Source organism: Arachis ipaensis, chromosome B10 (genome assembly GCF_059453495.1).
Source record: "Arachis ipaensis isolate K30076 ecotype BB chromosome B10, ASM5945349v1, whole genome shotgun sequence".
NCBI lineage: Eukaryota > Viridiplantae > Streptophyta > Magnoliopsida > Fabales > Fabaceae > Arachis > Arachis ipaensis.
This window is the reverse complement of record NC_142435.1, coordinates 88,704,110-88,723,761: the sequence shown is the minus strand read 5'-3', so window position 1 is coordinate 88,723,761 and position 19,652 is coordinate 88,704,110. Positions and strand designations below refer to the sequence as shown.

The following is a 19,652-nucleotide window of genomic DNA, read 5'->3' as shown; positions in this document are numbered from 1 at the left end:
ACAGCAGGAAACCAGAGGTTCAGGAGGAATGAAAGCATCTCTATACGCTTATCTGAAATTCTCACCAATGAATTACATAAGTATCTCTATCTTTATTTTATGTTTTATTTATCCTTTAATTATTAAAACTCTATAACCATTTGAATTCGCCTGACTGAGATTTACAAGGTGACCATAGCTTGCTTCAAGCCGACAATCTCCGTGGGATCGACCCTTACTCATGTAAGGTTTATTACTTGGACGACCCAGTGCACTTGCTGGTTAGTTGTGCGAAGTTATGACAAAGTGTGATTCACGTTTGAGAGCACCAAGTCTTTGGCGCCATTGTTGATGATTACAATTTCGTGCACCAAGTTTTTGGCACCATTGCTGGGGAGGGAACGAACAACAATTTCGCATTTGTTTCGAGCAATAACAGTGCCAAATTTTTGGTCCGGCAACAACACCAAGTTTTTGGCGCCGTTGCCGGGGATTGTTCGAGTTTGGACAACTGACGGTTCATCTTGTTGCTCAGATTAGGTAATTTTATTTTAATTTAAAGCTTTTTACTTCTTATTTTTGAAAAAAAAAATTTCAAAAATACAAAAAGAAAAAAATTTATTAAATTATTCTATGTTCTTCAGAATTTTTTTAGAAGGAATTCTGGAATTTCCTGGGAAATGTTGAAGCCTGGCTGGCTCTAAAGCCATGTCAAAATTCTTTTGGACTGAGGCTTCCTCCTCACATGCTTGAATTATGTATGCTGAAGCTTGGCTGGCCATTGGCCATGTCTAGTATTTTGGACTGGAGCTTTCACTGAAAGCTTGGCTGGCTAGTGAGTCATGTCTAATTCCTGGACTGGAGCTTTAGACTAACATTGCAAGATTCCTGGAATTCCTATTAAAAATTTTCGAAATCCTTATTTTCTTTTTCAGAATTAATTTTCGAAAAAAATAAAAAAATTAATAAAATCATAAAACCAAAAATATTTGATGTTTCTTGTTTGAGTCTTGTGTCAATTTTTAAGTTTGGTGTCAATTGCATATTTTGAATTCCATTAAAATTTTTGAAAACTCATGCATGGTGTTCTTCATGATCTTCAAGTTGTTCTTGGTAAGTCTTCTTGTTTGATCTTCATATTTTCTTGTTTTGTGTCTTTTCTTATTTCTCATATGCATTTTTGAATTATTAATGTCTCAACATTAAAAATTTCTAAGTTTGGTGTCTTGCATATTTTTCTTTTCTTAAAAATTTTAAAAAATAAGTTCTTGATGTTCATCTTGACATTCAAAGTGTTCTTGGTGTTCATCTTGACATTCATAGTGTTCTTGCATGCATCTTTTATTTTAATCCAAAAATTTTTATGTTTTGCATCAATTTTATGTTTTTCTCTTTCTTCATTAAAATTCAAAAATCAAAAAAATATCTTTCCCTTTTTCTCTCAAAAACTTTCGAAAATTTGATTTGATTTAGTCAAAAGTTTTTAAATTTAATTGTTTCTTATGAGTCAAATCAAATTTTCAATTTAAAAATTCTATCTTTTTCAAATATTTTTCAAAAATCAAATCTTTTTCATTTTTCTTTTATGATTTTCGAAAATTTCAAATTGATTTTCAAAAATCTTTTTTTATTTTCTTTCATAATTTCAAAACCTTTACTAACAATTAATGTGATTGATTCAAAAATTTTAAGTCTGTTACTTGCCTATTAAGAAAGGTTCAATCTTTAAATTTTAAATTCATATCTTTTTGTTTCTTGTTACTCAAGTAATCAACTTTAATTTTCAAAATCAAATCTTTTTAAATTTCTTTTTCAAAATAAGTTTCAATCACATCTTTTTCAGAATTAATTTCAAAATCTTTTCTAACTTCTTTTCTAACTTCTTATCTTTTCAAAATTTGATTTTCAAATCTTTTTCAATTAACCACTTAACTTTTTGTTTGATTCTTATCGTTTTCAAAACTACCTAACTACCTCTCTCTCTCTAATTTTCGAAAATCACCTTCCTCTTTTTTAAAATTCCTTTTTAATTAATTAATTATTTTAAATTTAATTTAATTTCATTTTCTTTTTAATTTTCGAATTCTAACTGTGATTTTAAATTAAAAACAAAAATATTTTTATTTTATTTTATTTAATTTTTGAATTGTCTCATCTCTCATCCCCTTCTGTTTATTTATTCATCTACTAACACCCCTCTTTCACTCAAGAATTCGAACCCATTCCTCTCCCTTGTGTTTGGATTCTTATCTTTTTTTTTGCTACTCTTCTCTTTTTATACTTACATAAGGAATCTCTATATTGTGACATAGAGGATTCCATATTTTCTTTTGTGTTCTCTTCTTTTTCATATGAGCAGGAGCAAGGATAAGAACATTCTTGTTAAGGCTGATCCTGAACCTGAAAGGACTCTGAAGAGGAAGCTAAGGAAAGCTAAAGCACAACTCTCTGGAGAAAATCTGACAGAAATTTTCGAAAAAGAAGGAGACATGGCTGAAAATAATAACAATGCAAGGAAGATGTTTAGTGATTTTACTGCACCAAATTCCAATTTACATGGAAGAAGAATCTCAATCCCTGCCATTGGAGCAAACAATTTTGAGCCAAAGCCTCAATTAGTTTCTCTGATGCAACAGAACTGCAAGTTTCATGGACTTCCATCAGAAGATCCTTTTCACTTCTTAACTGAATTCTTCCAGATCTGTGACACTGTTAAGACCAATGGGGTTGATTCCGAGGTCTACAGACTTATGCTTTTCCCGTTTGCTGTAAGAGACAGAGCTAGAATATGGTTGGATTCTCAACCTAAAGATAGCCTGAACTCTTGGGATAAGTTGGTCATGGCTTTCTTAGCCAAGTTCATTCCTCCTCAAAAGCTTAGTAAGCTTAGAGTGGATGTTCAAACCTTCAAACAGAAAGAAGGTGAATCCCGCTATGAAGCTTGGGAGAGATACAAGGAACTGACCAAAAAGTGTCCTTCTGACATGCTTTCAGAATGGACCATCCTGGATATATTCTATGATGGTCTGTCTGAGCTATCAAAGATGTCACTGGACCATTCTGCAGGTGGATCCATTCACCTAAAGAAAACACCTGCAGAAGCTCAGGAACTCATTGACATGGTTGCAAATAACCAGTTCATGTACACTTCTGAAAGGAATCCTGTGAGTAATGGGACGCCTCTGAGGAAGGGAGTTCTTGAAATTGATACTCTGAATGCCATATTGGCTCAGAATAAAATATTGACTCAGCAAGTCAATATGATCTCTCAGAGTCTGAATGGATTGAAGGAATCATCCAACAGTACTATAGAGGCATCTTCTGAAGAAGAAGCTTATGATCCTGAGAACCCTGCAATAACAGAGGTGAATTACATGGGTAAACCCTATGGAAACACCTATAATCCCTCATGGAGAAATCATCCAAATTTCTCATGGAAGGATCAACAAAAGCCTCAACAAGGCTTTAATAATGGTGGAAGAAAAAGGTTTAGCAATATCAAGCCTTTTCCATCATCCACTCAGCAACAGACAGAGAATTCTGAGCAGAATCTATCTAGCTTAGCAAATATAGTCTCTGATATATCTAAGGCCACTTTAAGTTTCATGAATGAAATAAGGTCCTCCATTAGAAATTTTGAGGCACAAGTGGGCCAGCTTAGTAAAAGGGTCTCTAAAACTCCTCCTAGTACTCTCCCAAGCAATACAGAAGAAAATCCAAAGAGAGAGTGCAAGGCCATTGATTTGACCATCATGGCTGAACCTACAAGGGAGAATGAGGACGTGAATCCTAGTGAGGAAGACCTCCTGGGACATTCAGTGACCAATAAGGAGTTTCCCTTTGAGGAACCAAAGGAATCTGATGCTCATCTAGAGACCATAGAGATTCCATTGAACCTCCTTCTGCCCTTCATGAGCCCTGATGAGTATTCTTCTTCTGAAGAGAATGAAGACGTCACTGATGAGCAAGTTGCAAAGTATCTTGGTGCAATCATGAAGCTGAATACCAAATTATTTGGTAATGAGACTTGGGAAGATGAACCTCCCTTGCTCACCAATAAACTGAATGCATTGGATAGTCAAAAATCTCAAAAGAAACAGGATCCTGGTAAATTCTTAATTCCCTGTAACATAGGCACCATGACCTTTGAGAAGGCTCTGTGTGACCTGGGGTCAGGAATAAACTTAATGCCACTCTCTGTAATGGAGAAACTTGGGATCTTTGAGGTGCAAGCTGCCAGAATCTCTTTAGAGATGGCAGACAAGTAGAGGACGTGCTAGTAAAGGTTGAAGGCCTTTACATCTCTATATGCTTATCTGAAATTCTCACCAATGAATTACATAAGTATCTCTATCTTTATTTTACGTTTTATTTATCCTTTAATTATTAAAACTCTATAACCATTTGAATCCGCCTGACTGAGATTTACAATGTGACCATAGCTTACTTCAAGCCGACAATCTCCGCGGGCTCGACCCTTACTCACGTAAGGTTTATTACTTGGACGACCCAGTGCACTTGCTGGTTAGTTGTGCGAAGTTGTGACAAAGTGTGATTCACGTTTTAGAGCACCAAGTCTTTGGCGCCATTGTTGATGATCATAATTTTGTGCACCACTGGGTGTTAAACGCCTATTCTGCTATCCTTACTGGCGTTTAAACGCCAGTAAGCCTGTCCTCCAGGGTGTGCTATTTTTGATGCTCTTTTTTATTTTGCTTTAATTCTATAGCTGTTTTTATGACTTCACATGATCATCAACCTAAAGAAAACATAAAATGACAATGGAATATAAATAAATATAATTAAATAACATTGGGTTGCCTCCCAACAAGCGTTTTTTTAATGTCAATAGCTTGACAGTGAGCTCTTAGAGAGCTTCAGAGAGACTCAAAGCTTGATGATGGCCTCCCAACACCAAAGTAAGAAGTTGAGTGTGGAGGCTCTGTTTGACTCTGTACTGGGAGAAGCTTTTCATGCTTCCTCTCCATGGTTACAGAAAAAGATCCTTGAGCCTTAAACACAAGGTATTCCTCATTCAATTGAAGGACTAACTCTCCTCTGTCCATGATAAACCATTATTTTATGATTTATATTATGTTTAATTAAGTGGTTTTATCAAGTCTTTACCCACTTATTCATATGATTAGCATGATATTACAATTCCTTCCCAAAATTATTCCATGGTTGAAAACTTCCTTCCTAGAGATCTTTTAATTATGTATTTTAACTCTCCTTTATCCCATTCGATGCCGTGATCCATGTGTTAAGTGTTTCAGGCTTCATAGGGCAGGAATGGCTTAGAGAATGGAGAGGAAGCTTGCAAAAATGGAAGGAACACAAGAAACCAAGGAGATGACCAGCGAACAATGACGCGAGCGCGCGAAAAGAAGAAATTGCAGCGACGCGAATGTGTGCCTGATGCGAACGCATGGATTGAAGTCTGCACGAACGACGCGAACGCGTGACAAGGAAAATCGCTGAATGATGCGAACTCGTCGACGACGCTTACGCGTGACTTGCGCGATCCGCAGAAATTACAGAATACACTGAAGACGATTTCGGGCCGCATTTTTACCCAGTTTTCAGCCCAGAAACACAGACTAAACAAGGGAACATGCAAAAACTCAAGAGGCATCCACACACATTCAGATACATTGAGATTAGGATTACTCTTAGTTTTAGATCTGAATCTAGATTAGCTTTACATTGATAGTTTATGCTTTTGCTTTGGAATTTTGGATGCTGAAGAATCATTACCTCCGTAAAGACATTACTTTAGTTTGTTTCCTTATTCCTTTACTTTTATTCATTGCTCATTGACCCTATTCAATTAAGTATGTTGCATTTTGAATTTATTAATATATAGAGTTATTTTTAATTTTAATTTATTTTAATTCTCTATTTTATTTTATTTGTTATGTCTTCTTATATTTTTATGAATATTAATTCTATGTCAATGGAGTAGATTTTCTACTTGATATAGGGGTTGATTAAGAAGAGATGCTTGAGTTGGAATGCTCAAGTGCTTGGTTAAACTGAACATTGTTGGCTAATTCTGTGTCTACTAATGCTAGACCTTCCCAAGGGAAAGGACTAGGATCTGTGGATAAGAATCAGTTCAATCACCTGACTTTCCTTTACTCAGTAAGGGTTAACTAAGTGAAAACAACAACCACTTTACATTACACTTGAGAAGATTCCAACAAGGATAGAACTTCCGATTAATCAATTCCCCAGTAAAGGCCTTTTATATTAATAATAATTCTTAGTTTTATTGTTTCAATTTACAATTACTTTAATTACTCATTATCCAATTCAAACCTTTTGGAAAATTTCTAATTGATAAATTAGCACTCTTTCCATCAACTCGTTGGGAGACGACCTGGGACTCATACTCCCATTATTTTTAATTCTAAATTTTGTGACAACCCTTTTTAAATTGAGAAGTCGGATTTTAGCTGGTTGAGAACTGTACTTGCAATGCAATTTGTTTATTATTTTTTTAACTGGTCGATTTCTGCCACCATCAGTCCACATCAATCACAGCTCTTGCTGTGGCTAGGAAGGGCCTTCCAAGGATGATGGATTAATCCTCTTCCTTCCCAGTGTCTAGGATTATGAAATTAGCAGGGATGTAAAAGCCTTCAACTTTCACTAAGACATCCTCTACAAGTCCATAAGCCTGTTTCCCTGAATTGTCTGCCATCTCTAGTGAGATTCTTGCAGTTTGTACCTCAAAGATCCCTAGTTTCTCCATTATAAAGAGTGGCATGAGGTTTATACTTGAACCAAGGTCACACAGAGCCTTCTTAAAGGTTATGGTGCCTATGATGCAAGGTATTAAGAACTTTCCGGGATCTGGTTTCTTCTGAGGTAATTTCTGTTGAACCAAGGTATTTAGTTCATTGATGAGCAATAGGGGTTCATCCTCCCAAGTCTCATTACCAAATAACTTGGCATTCAGCTTCATGATTGCTCTTAGATAGTGAGCAACTTGCTCTTCAATAATATCTCCATCCTCTTTAGAGGAAGAATATTCATCAGAGCTCATGAATGTCAACAGTAAGTTCAGTGGAATCTCTATGGTCTCTATATGAGCCTCAGATTCCTTTGGTTCCTCATTATGGAACTCCTTAGTGGTCAGTGGACGTCCATTGAAGTCTTCCTCACTGGAAATCACTACCTCTTCCTCCTCTATAGGTTCGGCCATGTTGGTTATATTTATGGCCTTGCACTCTCTTTTGGGATTCTCTTCTGTATTGCTTGGGAGAGTACTAGCAGGAATTTTAGTAGCTCTTTTACTCAGCTGACCCACTTGTGCCTCCAAATTTATGATGGAGGACCTTATTTTAGTCATGAAACTGAGAGTGGTCTTAGATAGATCAGAGACTATGGTTGCTATGTTAGAGAGGCTCTACTTAGAATTCTCTGTCTGTTACTCAGAAGATGATGGAAAAGGCTTCCTATTGCCAAACCTATTTCTCCCATCATTATTGTTATTAAAGCCTTGATGAGGCTTCTGTTGATCCTTCCATGAGAGATTTGGATGATTTCTCCATGAAGGATTCTAAGTGTTTCCATAGGATTCTCCCATATAATTCACCTCTTCCATTGCAGGATTCTCAAGGTCATAAGCTTCTTCTTCAGAGGAAGCTTCTTTAGTACTGCCAGATGCAGCTTGCATTCCAGTCAGACTCTGAGAATTCATATTGACTTGCTGAGTCAATATTTTATTCTGAGCCAATATTGAATTCAGAGTATCAATCTCAAGAGCTTCTTTCTTCTGAGTTATCCCATTATTCACAAGATTTTTTTCGGAAGTATACGTGAACTGGTTATTTGTAACAATTTCAATGAATTCCTGGGCTTCTGCAGGCGTTTTCTTTAGATGAAGAGATCCACCAGCAGAGTGATCCAATGACATCTTGGACAATTCAGACAGACCGTCATAGAATATACATAGGATGCTCCATTCTGAAAGCATGTCAGAAAGACACCTTCTGATCAATTGCTTGTATCTTTCCCAAGCTTCATAGAGGGATTCACCTTCCTTCTGTCTGAAGATTTGGACTTCCACTCTAAGCTTGCTCAACTTTTGAGGTGGAAAAAATTTGGCAAAGAAAGCATTGACCAACTTTTTCCAAGAGGTCAGGCTTTCTTTAGGTTGTGAGTCCAACCATGTCCTAGCTCTGTCTCTTACAGCAAAGGGGAAAAGCATAAGTCTGTAGACCTCAGGATTAACCCCATTGGTCTTAATAGTGTAACAGATTTGCAAAAATTCAGCTAAGAACTGATGAGGATCTTCCAATGGAAGTCCATGAAACTTGCAATTCTGCTACATTAGAGAAACTAATTGAGGCTTAAGCTCAAAGTTGTTTGCTCCAATTGCAGAAATTGAGATGCTTCTTCCATAGAAGTCAGAAGTGGGTGCAGTAAAGTCACCAAGCATCTTCCTTGCATCTCCACCATTATTGTTATTTTCGACTGCCATGTCTTCTTCTTTTTTGAAAATTTCTGTTAGGTCCTTTCCAGAGTTTTGTGCTTTAACTTCTCTTAGTTTTCTCTTTAAAGTCCTTTCAGGTTCAGGATTAGCTTCAACAAGAATGTTCTTATCCTTGCTCCTGCTCATATGAAAAAGAAGAGAACATAAAAGAAGAGGAATCTTCTATGTCACAGTATAGAGATTCCTTTATGTGAGTAGAAGAATAGAAGAATAGAATGAAGAAGGGAGAAGAAGAAGAATTCGAACACAGAGAGAGAGAAGGGATTCGAATTTTAAGAAGAGAAGTGTTAGTGAATAAATAAAATAAATAGAAAGAGATGACAGAGAAAATTCGAATATTAATTAAAATAAAAGAAAAATATTTTTGTTTTTATTTTAATTATAAGTGAGAATTCGAATATTTAAGAAATAAAATAAAATAAATTAGAATTGAAAATAATTGGTTAAATAAAAAGAATTTTGAAAAAGGGGTTAGTGGTTTTCGAAAATTAGAGAGAGAGAAAAGTAGTTAGGTGGTTTTGAAAAAGATAAGAAATAGTAAACTTTTGAAAATCAAACAAAAAAGTCAAGTGCTTAATTGAAAAATATTTGAAAATAAATTAGAAGTTAGAAAAAAGATTTTGAAATTAAGTTTTGAAAAAGATATGATTGAAATTTATTTTGAAAGAGATTTGAAAAAGAAATTAAAAAGATTTGATTTTGAAATTAAAGTTGATTACTTGACTAACAAGAAACTAAAAGATATGATTCTAGAATTTAAAAATTGATCCTTTCTTAATAGGCAAGTAACAACTTGAAGTTTTTGAATCAAAACATTAATTGTTAGTGATAAATTCAAAAATTATGAAATAAAATTAAGAAAGAGATTTTGAAAATTTTATTCTGAAGGATTTTTGAAAAACATGAAAGAAAAATGGAAAAGATTTGATTTTGAAAAAAATTTGAAAAGATAGAATTTTTAAATTGAAAGTTTGACTTGACTAACAAGAAACAACTAAATTTTGAAAATTTTTTAACAAATCAATTCAAAATTTCAAAAATCATGAGTAATATAAGGGAAATATATTATTTTTGATTTTTTTGAATTAGTGAAGAGAGAGAAAAAGATATCATTTTGTTGTTTTTCTTTTTTTTTTTCATTAAACAGCAAAAATGAAACAAAACATAAAAATTTAAGATCAAAACAATAAATGCATGCAAGAATACTTTGAATGTCAAGATGAACACCAAGAACACTTTGAAGATCATGATGAAAATCAAGAACATATTTTTGAAAATTTTTAAGAAAAAAAAGACATGCAAGACACCAAACTTAAAAATTTTTAATGTTTAGACACTAATAATTCAAGAATGCATATGAAAAACAAGAAAAGACACAAAACACGAAAATGTAAAGATCAAACAAAGAAAATCATCAAGAACAACTTGAAGATCATGAAAGAACACATTGCATGAATTTTTCAAAAATTTAAGATAATTAGAACATGCAATTGACACCAAACTTAAAATTTGACACAAGACTCAAACAAGAAACACAAATTTTTTTTTTAGTTTTATGATTTTATTAATTTTTTTTGTATATTTTCGAAAATTATTTTGGAAAAAGAAATTAAAGAGATACAAAATTTTTAATCAGAATTCCAGGATAAATGCAATGTTAGTCTAAAGCTTCGGTCCAAGAGAATTAGACATGGCCAAATGGCCAGCCAAGCTTCAGCATACAAATATAGACATGTCCTTTCTACAATGGAAAGTAGAAACCTCGGTCCAAAAGATTAGACATGGCTTAACAGCCAGCCAGGCTTCAACATATCTCAAGAAACTCTAGAATTTGTTCTTAAAAACTCTGAAGAACATATATTTTTTTTGAAAATTTTTATGAATTTTTCGAAAACTAAATAATTTTTTTTTAATTTTTCGAAAACTAAAATTAAAAAGCTTAAACATAAAATAAAATTACCTAATCTAAGCAACAAGATGAATGATGCCAAGGAATCTTAGGCTAGTTTCACTAGCATTTTTCTGTTATTTTTAGTTGTTTTATGCATTTTCTTGAGCCTTAAGTAATCATTTGGGCCAAATAGTCATGCTTGTCTTAAATCATTCAAACATGAAGATTTTGATGCAAATTCCATGAGTTTTTAGTTATATTCCTTGAATGCTATGAATGAAAGATTTCTCATGAAATTTTGCAAGACTTTGATGCAGTTGTTTGGATGATTTCAGGGAAGAAGAGGCTAGGCAAGGAAGCAACAAAATCAATAAAGGAAGCTTGAATATCACATGTGGAGTTTAAGTTCCAGTTTAAGCTTAAACTGGAGCTTAAACGCCAAAACCATGAGAGCTAAGGAAATGCTGAAAGTGGCGTTTAACCTCCAGTTTAACCTTAAACTGGAAGTTAAACGCCAGAATTAGAAATGCACCAGGGAGCATTTCCACGTTTAAGCTCCAGTTTAACCTTAAACTGGAGCTTAAACGTGTTCGACTATTTTTTCTCCTCCAGGGTTGCTTTCTCATTTCCACGTTTAAGCTTCAGTTTAACCTTAAACTGAAGCTTAAACGTGCTCGAGCTTGTGCCTCCAGGGAGTGCCAGCGTTTAAGCTCCAGTTTAAGCTTAAACTGGAGCTTAAACGTGTTATATGGAACAGCTTGACCATGCCTTCTTCAAACATAAATAACTTGAGCTACAAAACTCCAAATGAGGTGATTCAAAATGCATTGGAAAGAAGACATCTAGAGCTTTCCAAGCATATATGGCATGCATGGTGGATACTAAAAATGGAGGGAGAAAACAGCCCCGTAATGTGCATAGAAGAGCATAGTACCAACATGCAATCAGGCCAGCTGACCTCTTCACCTTCCATGGAGTATAACTCGAGTTGTGGAACTCCAAATGATGCGCTTCCAGTTGCATTGGAAAGTAGACATCCAGAGCTTTCCAACGATATATAGAAGTATGGGGTGGACAATGCAACTGAGCTCCCAAAATTGGCATTTTCGAGCACGTTTAAGTGACTTAAACGTTGGCTTAAACGCTGTCAAACCAACCAGCAACCTTGTCACCTTCAATCAAGCATAACTTGAGCTATAGAGATCCAATTGAGGTGCTTCCAGTTGCGTTAGAAAGCTGACATCCATAGCTTTCCAACGAGGTATAATAGTCTATATTTGGCATCAAATTGGCAAGGTTGACAAGAGAACAAAGTGACGACTCAAGAAAGGGGGGTGCAACATTTGAGTGTAGTTTAATGGATCATTATCCTTTTTGGATCAATTATGTCACTCTACCCTTCAAGCAAGCAAGGCCCATCAACAACACCAAATCAAGGCCACAAGAATCATCTAGAATAGTTTATTTTCATTTGATTGTAATTTGCTTTGAATTTCATTTTCATTTTGTAATTTAGGGAGCCTATTTAAAGGCCTTAGTTTCTGCATTTGAGAGGGGGGATTGAAGGGGAATCCAGCCCCTGAGGGGGACTTTTACAAACTTTTTGAGAGGGGGGAACTTTGGATCATTTTCTTTTAGTTTTGTAATTGAATTCAGAGCTATGACTCACTAAACCCCTTTCATTGGGTTAGGGAGCTCTATTGTAATTCAATGAATCAATAATAGTTTTATCTTCTTCTTCAATCTTTTCTCTTGAATTTTGTTAGAAAGCTTCTCGATCTAATTCCATTGGGTAGTTGTCTTGGGAAAGAAACTACCCATAATTGGAATCCTTCGGAACCTTGGGAAAGGAATGGAGGATTCATGCTAGAGAAGCTTTCTCACAGTGAATTGGATTGGGGTTTGGATGGATATTGTGACATGTAATCCTACCAAATTGTGGTTCATGAAACTGTGTGGTATAATCAGTGATCGAGCATCATCTCTTCTTATGAACATTTAAACCAAGGGATTGGGAATTTGTTTGTTTTTAGAGAGAATTGGTGAGCCAAGGGATTGGGATCCAATCATATAAGATTGCCAAGCAAAATTTAATGAATGCATTGGTTGAGGAAGGGATAAAAGTTGTTTTGATTCGGAGATCTCAATATCTCCTAACACCCAATGAACTCCCCATTTCTGATTTACCACTTTCTCTTTACATTCTGCAATTAAATTCATGCAATCACCCCCATCCCTTTTAATTTCAGCAATTTAGCTTTTCGCTCTTTAATTCATGCAATTTTACATTCCGCAATTCTCATCTAAATCTTGATTCCGCTCAACTAGAACATACTTCTAATCCGAATTGCTCACTCAACCAATCCTTGTGGGATTCGACCTCACTCTATTGTGAGTTTTTACTTGACGATAACCGGTGCACTTGCCGGAAGGAATTTTGCCGATCGTGCAATTTCCTAAATCGTAGCATATCAAGTTTATGCACATCAATGAACCGTCAGTTGTCCAAACTCAAACAATCCCTGGAAACGGTGCCAAAATCTTGGTAGTGGGAAATCGTGATTCACACTTTTCACATCTCCGCACAACTAACCAGCAAGTGCACTGGGTCGTCCAAGTGATAAACTTTAGGTGAGTAAGGGTCGATCCCACGGAGATTGTCAGCTTGAAGCAAGCTATAGTCATCTTGTAAATCTCAGTCAGGCAGATTCAATTGGTTATGAGGTTTTGATAATTAAAATATAAATAAAACATAAAATAAAATAAAGGTACTTATGTGATTCATTGGTGGGAATTTCAGATAAGCGTTTGGAGATGCTTTGTTGCTTCTGAATCTCTGCTTTCCTATTGTCTTCTTCCAATCATGCGTGCTCCCTTCCATGGCAAGCTGTAAGATCCTCTCAGTGAAAATGGTCCTCTACGGTTTCTGCACGGCTAATCAACTGTCAGATTTCTCGTCTCGGATGAAAAATACCAGGCATAGCTACCACATGGCTAATCATCTGTCGGTTACCGCAAACGTCGGAATAGAATCCATTGATCCTTTTGCACACTGTCACTGCGCCCAACATTCGCAGGTTTGAAGCTCGTCACAATCATCCCTTTCCGGATCTTACTCGGAATACCATAGACAAGGTTTAGACTTTCTGGATCCCAGGAATGCTGCCAATGATTCTAGCCTATACCACGAAGATACTAATCTCAAGGACTCGGTCCGTGTATTAGATATCCAAGAGAATATACTCCAGCTGTCATCCAATGACTACGTTGAATATCATGTAGACCGCTTTGTGGTTGTCAGGCACGCTGATCTTGGCTAAGCGAGTAACGAAGATTGGGTGATTGTCACGAGTCACTCGTTCATTCTTACTTAACTGAATTAAGTACGAGAGTATATCTTGGAGAAGAAGTAGGCGTGAATTGAAAGAAAAACAATAGTACTTGCATTAATTCATGAAGAGCAGTAGAGCTCCACACCTTAATCTATGGGGTGTAGAAACTCCACCGTTGCAAATAAATAAGAAAAAAAGGTCTAGGCATGGCCGTGAGGCCAGCCTCCAAATGTGAAATATGGCATAAACTAGATGCGAATACAATAGTAAAAAGTACTATTTATACTAAACTAGTTACTAGGGATTACAGAAAATGAGTAACTAAGTGCAGATAGTGCAAAAATCCACTTCCAGGGCCCACTTGGTGTGTGCTTGGACTGAGCATTGAAGCTTTCACATGCATAGGCTGTTCCTGGAGTTAAACGCCAGCTTGGGTGCCAGTTTGGGCGTTTTACGCCTGAAAGTTTTACGCTGGCTTTGGATGCCAGTTTGGGCTATTAAATCTCGGGCAAAGTATGAAATATTATATATTTCTGGAAAGCCCAGGATGTCTACTTTCCAACGCAATTGAGATCGCACCAATTGGGCTTCTGTAGCTCCAGAAAATCCACTTTGAGTGCAGGAGGATCAGAATCCAATAGCATCTGCAGTCATTTTTCAGCCTCTGAATCAGATTTTTACTCAGGTCCCTCAATTTTAGCCAGAAAATACCTGAAATTACAGAAAAATATACAAACTCATAGTAAAGTCCAGAAATGTAATTTTTGCATAAAAACTAATAAAAATATAATAAAAAGTAACTAAAACATACTAAAAACTATGCAGAAACAATGCCAAAAAGGGTATAAATTATCCGCTCATCAGTGAAGTTGAGTAGTTGACTTATCCTCGATGTAGGGTTGACTAATTAGGATTAATCCACACACAATCATCATGTTTGTGGTCCACAACTAGGATAGAAATCCTTAATTATCCACTTCTTGGCAAGAGTCTTTTTTAGCATTTAATTGCCCTTTTATTTCTTTCTTTACTTGCCTTCTTTTAATTTCTTACATATTAAGTTACCTTCTTGCACTTTAAATTTCTTGCCAATTGCCATCATCCAATCACCATTTCCTTCCATAGCCAATCATTGACACTTAATTGCAACTCCTAGGGAAGACGACCCGAGGTTTAATTACTCTCGTTTTAAATTAGAAATATTAAACTTTGATGTTTGGGATTTAATTTTCCGGTTTGGTCTATACTTACAACGTAAGTTATCTTGAGTGTGAAAATCCAAATCGACGTCAATTCTTAACTCATCAAGTTTTTGGCGCCATTACCAGGGAGTTGCAATGGTGTATATTTTTGGCTATTGTACATATTGTAAATATTGTGAATAGCTTATTTTTGGTTGATTGTACATATGTTGCTTATTTTAGGTTAATGTGAATATGTGAGAATGTGAATATGTGAATAGCTTGTTTTGATTGATTGCTTCTTTTTGCTAGTTTTAGGATTTCATTTTATTTGTTCTTACTACCTTTGATTTTCACTTTCTCTTTATCCTATGAATTCTCACCCATTATATTGTGAGTTTTGTTGCTATTGTGTATAGGAATTGAAAATTTCAATTGCTTGTTTCCTAGAAGGAATGGAAGGAATTCATAACAAGATTGGGTGTACAAGCTTGGGGATCTCAATTGCCTTAGAGGATACAAGTTTGGGTGAGAGCTCTCCATAAGTCCAACTTAAGGACATTAAACCAAAGTGCTAGGTCGGAAACACCCCACCATGGTAACATTGTTCCTACCCTTTTCTTTTTGTATATATTTTGACTTATTTGCTTTTTGTTATGCTTGGTTAGCTTAGAATTGGTTTAATTTTGAGTTTAGATAGGTTAATTTTGGTTTGGATGATGAATTTATGGGTTCTTGCATGTTTTGGTGTTGAGTTTTGATTGAGCTAAGGCTTGGTGCCAGAGAAAAATTTTTGAAAAAAACAGGGCATCTGTGCGTGCGCACACGACTTCTATTTTTTGCGTTCTGTGCGTGCGCACCGATGGTGCACGAAATTGTTACGTATTACTCTCTTACAATTTCGCACAACTAACCAGCAAGTGCACTGGGTCGTCCAAGTAATACCTTACGTGAGTAAGGGTCGATCCCACGGAGATTGTTGGCTTGAAGCAATCTATGGTTACCTTGTAACTCTTAGTCAGGAAAACAATAAAACAATTCACTTATCAAATCTGATTGCAAGGAATGAAAGAGCATGAAATAAATACTTATTATGCAGTAATGGAGAATATGTTGGAGTTTTGGAGATGCTTTGTCTTCTGAATTTTAGCTTTTATCTTGTATTCCTCTTCCCTCATGCATGAAAAAGTGCAAAGTTCCTTCCATGGCAAGCTCTATGTAAGGTGTCACCGTTGTCAATGGCTACTTCCCATCTCCTCAGTGAAAATGGTCCAAATGCTCTGTCACAGCACGGCTAATCATCTGGAGGTTCTCGATCATACTGGAATAGGATTTACTATCCTTTTGCGTCTATCACTACGCCCATCACTCGCGAGTTTGAAGCCCGTCACAGTCATCCAATCCCAGAATCCTACTCGGAATACCACAGACAAGGTTTAGACTTTCCGGATTCTCATGAATGTCGCCATCAATCTAGCTTATACCACGAAGATTCTGATTAAGGAATCCAAGAGATAATCATTCATTCTAATGTAGAATGGAGGTGGTTGTCAGACACATGTTCATGGATTGAGAAAGGTGATGAGTGTCACGGATCATCACCCTCTTCATAGTTAAGCGCGAATGAGTATCTTAGAGAGGAACACGCATGTTTGAATGGAAAACAGAAGTACTTGCATTAATTCATCGAGACGCTGCAGAGCTCCTCACCCCCAACAATGGAGTTTAGAGACTCATGCTGCCAAAAGGTACAAATTTCAGATCTAAAATGTCATGAGATACAAAATAAATCTCTAAAAATTGTTTAAATACTAAACTAGTAACCTAGGTTTACAGAAAATGAGTAAACTATGATAGATAGTGCAGAAATCCACTTCCGGGGCCCACTTGGTGTGTGTTGGGGCTGAGACTTAAGCTTCCCATGTGCCTGGGCTGTTTTGGGCGTTCAACGCCAGGTTGTAACCTGTTTCTGGCGTTGAACTCCAACTTGTAACTTGTTTCTGGCGCTGGACGCCTGACTGCAACATGGAACTGGCGTTAAACGCCAGTTTACGTCGTCTATCATTGAGCAAAGTATGGACTATTATATATTTCTGGAAAGTCCTGGATGTCTACTTTCCAACGCAATTGAAAGCGCATCAATTGGACTCCTGTAGCTCTAGAAATTCCATTCTGAGTGCAGAGAGGTCAGGATCCAACAGCATCAGCAGTGCTTTTTCAGCCTGAATCAGATTTTTGCTCAGCTCCCTCAATTTCAGCCAGAAAATACCTGAAAATACAGAAAAATATACAAACTCATAGTAAAGTCCAGAAATATGAATTTTGCCTAGAAACTAATCAAAATTAACTAAAAACTAACTAAAACATACTAAAAACTATATGAAATTAACCCCAAAAGGCATATAAAATATCCGCTCATCACAACACCAAACTTAAACTGTTGCTTGTCCCCAAGCAACTAGACAAATAAAATAGAATAAAAATAAGTCAAGAAGTAATAATATCTCAGAGTTTTTGAATGAAGCTCAGATTCTAATTAGATGAGCGGGACTAGTAGCTTTTTGCTTCCGAACAGTTTTGGCATCTCACTTTATCCATTGAAGCTCAGAGTGATTGGCATCTATAGGAACTTAGAATTTAGATAGTGTTATTGATTCTCCTATTTTAGTATGATGATTCTTGAACACAGCTACTTTATGAGTCTTGGCCGTGGCCCTAAGCACTTTGTTTTCCAGTATTACCACCGAATACATAAATGCCATAGACACATAATTGGGTGAACCTTTTCAGGTTGTGACTCAGCTTTGCTAAAGTCCCCAATTAGAGGTGTCCAGAGTTCTTAAGCACACTCTTCTTTTTGCTTTGGACCTTGACTTTAACCGCACAGTCTCAAGTTTTCACTTGACACCTTCACGCCACAAGCACATGGTTAGGGACAGCTTGGTTCAGCCGCTTAGACCAGGATTTGGTTTCCTCAGGCCCTCCTTTCCACTGATGCTCAAAGCCTTGGATCCTTTTTCTTACCCTTGCCTTTTGGTTTTAAGGGCTATTGGCTTTTTGCTCTTGCCTTTTGGTTTTAAGAGCTTTGGCTTTTTCTGCTTGCTTTTTCTTTTTCTTTCTCTATTTTTTTTCGCCATTTTTTTTTCTGCAAGCTTTTGTATTCACTGCTTTTTCTTGCTTCAAGAATCATTTCTATGATTTTTCAGATTATCAATAACATGTCTCATGTTCATCATTCTTTCAAGAGCCAACATATTTAACAGTCTTAAACATCAAATTCAAAAGACATATGCACTGTTCAATCATTCATTCAGAAGACAGAAAGCATTGCCACCACATGTAAATAATTAGAATTTTTCTTATTAAAAACTCGAAAAATATTGCCTCTTATTCTAAAGAAATTCTTCTATTTTATTCATGTTTAATGATGATGAGAAATTTAAATTATAGCTTAATTGGAGATAAAATCAAAAATATAGATACTAATTACTACTATATGACTCCTAAGGTAAAACTCAAATAAAAACAGTTATCACAGGGTTATGGTTAAGATCAGAACTCAACAACCTTGAAGTTGGAAAGTGGATGCCTCTTTAATCTGTGGAGTGCTTGGCCCTTCAAGGGATAATTTCTGACACTTTAATTCCTTCAATTCACGCCCTTGCACTTCCTGTTCTCTGAGCAGTTTGTAGAGCATGCTGTTTTGATTTTGCTGTTCTTCCTTCATTTGGTCCATGGCTTCTTGCAACTTAGTAACAGATGCTTCAAGATGTTCCCAGTATTCAAATTGAGGGAGTTCTGGTAGGAATTCTTGCGCCCTCCTCTTGATGGGGTCATCTTGCACTTGTTGTTTTTCCATTGTGATTTTAGTGATTGGTTGCTCCACTGGCATCCTTGGAGTTCTTGTTGGCAAGTATGTAGAATTCAGATGGGATCAGTTGATGAACTTCTACTTCTTTTCCCAACATAATGCAATGGATCATTACTGCTCTTCTAATATTGACTTCAGAACGGTTGCTGGTGGGCAATATAGAACGCCCAATGAAGTCCAGCCATCCTCTGGCGATTGGTTTGAGATCTTCTCTCTTGAGTTGATTTGGGACACCCTTCGTGCTGGTGGTTCACCTGGCTCCAGGGATGCATATATCCTCTAGAATCTTATCCAGGCCCTTGTTTGTTCTCATCATTCTCCTATTGAAGGAGTCTGGGTCATCTTTCAGCTGAGGTAGCTTAAAGATCTCCCTGATTTTGTCAGGGTGGATGTGAAGAATCTTTCCTCTGACCACAGTCCTATAGTCATAGAGGGCAGCTCCAGATATTCACTGCCTGTCTGTTTGCCACAGATTAGCGTAGAATTCCTAAACCATATTCCTTCCCACTTTCGTTTCAGGATTAGCTAGGACTTCCCAGTTCCTGTTTCGAATATGCTCTTGGATCTCTGGATATTCATCTTCTTTCAGATCGAACTTGACTTCCGGGATCACAGATCTTAGACGCATTATTTTGTAGTAATGGTCTGAATGTTCTTTGGTTAAGAACCTCCCTTGATTCCAAAGTGGTTTTGGAACACTCTCTTTCTTGCCTCTTGGAGTGGGTTGTTTTTCTTTAGGAGTCATGATCTTAGTGGGTATGGTTTAGTGATCACGGATAAACACACCAAACTTAGAGGATAGAAGGAGGGGGGGTGGGTTTTCGAAGTTAGGGAGAAAGATAAGATAGAAGATATGATTTAAAAAAGAGATAAGTATGATAAGAAAAGATATAAT

At 36.3% G+C, this 19,652-nt stretch overlaps 1 non-coding gene across 1 annotated transcript; it reads right to left on the bottom strand.

Annotated features, from left to right (window-relative positions):
- Nucleotides 1-2,861: 2,861 nt before the first annotated feature.
- On the bottom strand, nt 2,862-2,969 carry LOC148580793 (small nucleolar RNA R71). The gene has a single exon (XR_015895515.1). It is a non-coding gene; the product is annotated as a small nucleolar RNA R71 (small nucleolar RNA).
- Nucleotides 2,970-19,652: the final 16,683 nt, after the last annotated feature.